The sequence below is a fragment of the Berghia stephanieae genome, chromosome 1 (genome assembly GCF_034508935.2).
Source record: "Berghia stephanieae isolate SIO BIC M18660-M18661 chromosome 1, UCSD_Bste_1.3, whole genome shotgun sequence".
Taxonomy (NCBI): domain Eukaryota; kingdom Metazoa; phylum Mollusca; class Gastropoda; order Nudibranchia; family Aeolidiidae; genus Berghia; species Berghia stephanieae.
Window position 1 is genome coordinate 57,129,494 of NC_088360.1, and position 5,777 is coordinate 57,135,270.

Below are 5,777 nucleotides of genomic sequence, written 5' to 3' on the forward strand. Positions count from 1 at the left end.
CCAACATCCGTCTCCAATCCTCAGTTCCCTTTTTGCCTCAGCTTTTATATCATTCAAAAGTACTACGTCATGTTCCATGGTGCTTCTCGCCGAATGGGTTCTGTTAGAACATCCCTTACTATTGCAAACAGCAGTGGGCTGAGAGCAGATCCCTGGTGTAATCCAACTCTTATATTAATTGGATCAGTTGAGCCAACAGCTGTCCTTACCCCTGTTTCGTTTCCTTTATACATATCTTGGATAAAATAGTTCTCTGTTACCCCCTTTGCTCTTAGACAGTACCACATTTCTTCTCTTGATACCCTATCATATGCTTTCTCCAGGTCAATGAACACACAATGTAATTCTCTTTGGTTTTCTCTATAAATCTCTGCAGTCACTTTTAGAGAAACTATAGCATCCGTTGTACTTTTACCAATCCAAACTGGTCTTCACTTATGTCTACATCTTTTCTAATCCTCTTATCAATTACTCTTTCCCATATCTTCGTTGTGTGGGTCATTAACTTGATGAACCTATAGTTGCAATATTTTAGATCATCTCCCTTATTTTGTATATGGAAATCAACGTACGTTTTGTCCATTTGCTTAACGTTATTGGCGTCCTGCAAAAGCAACATGGTGTTTGCTACTTTTTTTCTAAAACATTATTTATTTACCTCGAAGTGACTGAATAACTGACCTTGCAGCCTTGATAATTTGGGTAAAGAAACGATGGCAGTTTTGAGTATGGTAAAAGAAAAGAAAGACTAGAATAATAAAAAGCATTGAGCATAGCATTCTCTATAGTCTCGTATTATGTCGGAATGAATTAGATGAAGAAATCAGGATTTAAGCAAAATTTATAAGAATTTGAAATACAATGAATAAATAAGTTTAAATCAAATTTAACAAGTTTAGCTTAAATCATATTTTAAGCACCAAGCTCACCACGACAAAAGACTATTTTAAGAAGATTGGTCACGTTTAAGAAGTGACTTTTAATTACAAGATTACCTTATTAAGTTTTTTAAAAGAAAGAATAACTGTGGAATGAATGCAGTTGTCGTCACTAAGCTCTCTATTGTTGGTTTTAAACTACTTGTTGGGTGATTAGTTCTCACTTAAGTCATTCTTACAGAGTTTAAACGTTAAAGGTTACACAGAGTGATGTGTGTTGGATCGTGACAGCTGGCGGGCAGAAATGTTGCCTATTTTATTTAAACACAATTTGTTTGATATACGTTTATACCCAACACAGTGGAATACAATAGACAGTGTGCTTCCATGCAACAAAATAAATCACATCATTTCCGTTATTTGATATATGCAATAGATTGCATAGAGTTGCCATGGGCATTTCCGCCGTTTTATCAAACCCACTCGGTGGGATCCCAAATTATACAATATCCAATTATTTTCCCCGGTAAGCATACGAGTAGTAATAGAAATAGTAGAAGTAGTAGTAGTAGTAGTTGTAGTAGTAGTAGTATGGTAGTAGTAGTAGTAGTAGTAGTAGTAGTAGTAGTAGTAGTAGTAGTAGTAGTAGTAGTAGTATAGTAGTAGTAGTAGTAGTAGTAGTAGTAGTAATAGTAGTAGTAGGAGTAGTAGTAGTAGTAGTAGTAGTAGTAGTAGTAGTAGTAGTAGCAGTAGTAGTAGTTGTAGTAGTAGTAGCAATATTAGTAGTAGTAGTTGTTGTTGTTGATGCTGCTTTTGTTGCTGTTTTGGTTGCTCTTTACTCACATTTCTCAAGTACTTAGGTGTGAAATGTGTATCTTGCCCACAAAAAAAAAATGTAATATCGCCAAACAGACGTCATGTCTCTTCCTACATATTAAGTGTTGGTGCTGGCTAGGGACCCCATTGTAATGCACTTTGAGCACGTTTAGTTGATAATGCACACTATATAAAATCTTTAAAAGAATTATAATGGTAGTAGTAGTAGTAGTAGTAGTAGTAGTAGTAGTAGTAGTAGTAGTAGTAGTAGTAGTAGTAGTAGTAGTAGTAGTAGTAGTAGTAGTAGTAGTAGTAGTAGTAGTAGTAGTAGTAGTTGGTAGTAGTAGTAGTAGTAGTAGTAGTAGTAGTAGTAGTAGTAGTAGTAGTAGTAGTAGTAGTAGTAGTAGTAGTAGTAGTAGTAATAATAAGCAGTAGTAGAAGTATTAAAGTGCAGTATGTAGTAGTTATAGAGTAGTAGTTTAGTAGTAGTAGTAGTTAGCAGTAGTAGTTAGTAGTTAGAAGTTTAGTAGTATGTAGTAGTAGTAGTAGTAGTAGTAGTAGTAATAGTAGTAGTAGTAGTAGTAGTAGTAGTAGTAGTAGTAGTAGTAGTAGTTGTTGTTGTTTTGTTGTTGTTGTATAGTATTAGTAGTAGTAGTTAGTAGTAGTATAGTAGTAGTAGTAGTAATAAGTAGTAGTAGATAGTAGTAGTGCAGTTGTAGTAGTATAGATAGTAGTATGTAGTAGTAGCAGTAGTTAGTAGTAGTAGTAGTAGTAGTAGTAGTAGTAGTAGTAGTAGTAGTAGTAGTAGTGTAATAGTAGTAGTAGTAGTATAGTAGTAGTAGTAGTATAGGTTGTTTTGTAGTTTTGTTATGAGGTAGTAGTTAGTAGTAGTTAGTAGTTAGTAGTTAGTAATAGTAGTAGTAGTAGTAGTAGTAGTAGTAGTAGTAGTAGTAGTAGTAGTAGTAGTAGTAGTATATAGTAGTAGTAGTAGTAGTAGTATTAAAGCATAGTATAGTATTAAAAGGTCATTGTAGAAGTTATGTAGGTTGTAGTAGTAGCAGTAGAGTAGTATAGTAGTAGTAGTAGTAGTAGTAGTAGTAGTAGTAGTAGTAGTAGTGTAGTAGTACTAGTAGTAGTAGTAGTTGTTGTTGTTGTTATAGTATTTGTAGTAGTAGTAGTAGTAGTAGTAGTGTAGTAGTAGTAGTAGTAGTAGTAGTAGTAGTAGTAGTAGTAGTAGTTGTTGTTTAGTATAGTAGTAAGTAGTTAGTAAGTAGTAGTAGTAGTAGTATAGTAGTAGTAGTAGTGAGTAGTAGTAGTTAGTAGTTAGTAGTAGTAGTAGTAGTAGTAGTAGTAGTAGTAGTAGTAGTATAGTTAGTATAGTAGTAGTAGTAGTAGTAGTAGTAGTAGTAGTAGTAGTAGTAGTAGTAGTAGTAGTAGTAGTAGTAGTAGTAGTAGTAGTAGTAGTAGTAGTATTAGTAGTAGTAATAAAAGCAGTAGTAAAAGTATTAAAAGTAAAAGGTGCAGTTGTAGAAGTTATAGAGGTAGTAATTGTAGTAGTAGCAGTAGCAGTAGTACTAGTAGTAGTAGTAGTAGTAGTAGTAGTAGTAGTAGTAGTAGTAGTAGTAGTAGTAGTAGTTGTTGTTGTTATAGTATTTGTTGTAGTAGTAGTAGTAGTAGTAGTAGTAGTAGTAGTAGTAGTAGTAGTAGTAGTAGTAGTAGTAGTAGTAGTAGTAATAAAAGCAGTAGTAGAAGTATTAAAAGTTGCAGTTGTAGTAGTTATAGAAGTAGTAGTTGTAGTAGTAGCAGTAGTACTAGTAGTAGTAGTAGTAGTAGTAGTAGTAGTAGTAGTAGTAGTAATAGTAGTAGTAGTAGTAGTAGTAATAGTAGTAGTAGTAGTAGTAGTAGTAGTAGTAGAAGTAGTTGTTTTGTTGTTGTTGTTATAGCATTAGTAGAAGTAGTAGTAGTAGTAGTAGTAGTAGTAGTAGTAGTAGTAGTAGTAGTAGTAGTAGTAATAGTAGTAGTAGCAGTAGTAGTAGTAGTAGTAGTAGTAGTAGTAGTAGTGGTAGTAGTAGTAGTAGTTGATGTTGTTGTTGTTGTTATAGTATTATTATTATTATTATTAATATTATTATTATTATTAATATTATTATTATTATTAGTAGTAGTAGTAGTAGTAGTAGTAGTAGTAGTAGTAGTAGTAGTAGTAGTAGTAGTAGTACTAGTAGTAGTAGTAGTAGTAGTAGTAGTAGTAGTAGTAGTAGTAGTAGTAGTAGTGGTAGTAGTAGTAGTAGTTGTAGTAGTAGTGGATGTGTTGGTGGTGTTGGTGGTGTTGGTGTTGGCGGTGGTGGTGGTGGTGGTGGTGGACGTAGTTGTAGTAGCGTTCGCTTTGGGGTCTTATGGTTTGACACTCGATTTTGGATCGGAAGGCCAGGGGTTTGAGCCTCGCGTGGAGCTTAGTTGGTCTTTACTCACATTTTCTCACCGTACTCATGTGTAAAATGAGCACCTTGCCGTTAACAGCCTCGTGTCTGTCTGAAAAAATGTAATATCGCCAAAAAGGTGTCATGTCTTGTCATAAATGTCAAGTCTTGGTGCTGGCTACGGATCCCTTGTCTTTTGAACACATTTAGTGGATATTTCTCTTTAAAAAAAACCCCTCAAAGAATGCTCATAGTAGTAGTAATAATAATAATAATAATAATAATAATAATAATAGTAGTAGTAGTAGTAGTAGTAGTAGTAGTAGTAGTAGTAGTAGTAGTAGTAGTAGTAGTTAGTAGTATAGTAGTATTAGTAGTTAGTATTTGCAGTAGTAGTAGTAGTAGTAGTAGTAGTAGTAGTAGTAGTAGTAGTAGTAGTAGTAGTAGTAGTAGTAGTAGTAGTAGCAGTATTCGTATTAGTAGTAGTAGTAGTAGTAATAGTAGTAGTAGTAGTAGTAGTAGTAGTAGTAGTAGTAGTAGTAGTAGTAGTAGTAGTTGTTGTTGTTGTTGTTGTTATTGTAGTTATGGTGCTCTGCTGGTGGTGGATGTGGTAGACGTAGTAGTTGCATGCAGCGAGGGAAAGAGAGAGGAGAGAGAAAGAAAGAAAGAAAGAGAGAGAGAGAGAGAGAGAGAGAGAGAGAGAGAGAGAGAGAGAGAGAGAGAGAGAGAGAGGTGAGTAGACGAGATCTCTTGTATCCAAAAATAACTTACAAAAATATCCTATTTATCCTTTTATAGTTTATTAAAATCACATTAAATCAAATGTGTAATCAAATTGCATTTATTTAGGCTCCCATTTTTAAAGTGAACATTGCATATTGCAATATAATGATATCCAATCATTTTTTTGTGGTAAATGTAAAATTGATACCGTACATCAAAAAAATATTTTGTACAAATATTACCGTTTCATATTTCCATAAATTCAATTACAAGTAAAAGAGCTGGTATAAGACATATGGTTATGCGCCTGCTCTTCAGATACGCTTGTGATATTAAAAAGAAACACACATAATATATAATCTCTTACTAGTTTAGGATGGTCTTTGAAATTGAAACTCGTCAAACAGGGAATGAATATCAAAAGAGGCGTGCCATATTTTGTTTTGACCACCAAGACCTGAGGTAGGTTGATTAGTATAGATGTTGGTGGATGGTTGTGGTGGTGGCAGTGATGGTGGTAGTCATGGCGGTGGGGTGCTGGTGTGGGGAATTATTAATAATTTGACATTCTAATGTAAGGATTCTGAATTTGCGGCTGGACCTAATAGTTACAATTTTCAAAAGACACGATTAATTGTTACCAACGAACCTGATTTTAACACTATCTAATTAATATAAGAAGTCGTTGCCTTCCAGCAAGACCCAGTTCTGCTAAAGTTTTGTATGCTCTGACTTTGCTAACGAAACAGAATTGACTGATCTTAAAGGGATCCGACATGTTTAAATAACAAATTCAAAATACTCTCAAATCAAGATCGCTTTTGATTATGTGAGCATTTTCATTGTTGTGGCTACACTATTATTTCCAACAATACAAGTTAGAAGAGTTGGTTTTATTTTGAAAACTTGTAAGGTTTTTATATTTTTATGTACTTTTATG

At 33.8% G+C, this 5,777-nt stretch overlaps 1 protein-coding gene across 1 annotated transcript in view; it reads right to left on the reverse strand.

Annotated features, from left to right (window-relative positions):
* Nucleotides 1-4,897: 4,897 nt before the first annotated feature.
* The window catches only part of LOC144978151 (uncharacterized), a 43,121-nt gene continuing 42,241 nt past the window's right edge, over nucleotides 4,898-5,777 (reverse strand). Inside the window, exon 39 of the mRNA XM_078923828.1 lies at nucleotides 4,898-5,777. This exon is cut by the window's right edge and continues 907 nt beyond it. The gene's annotated coding sequence lies outside the window, so the exon portion shown is untranslated.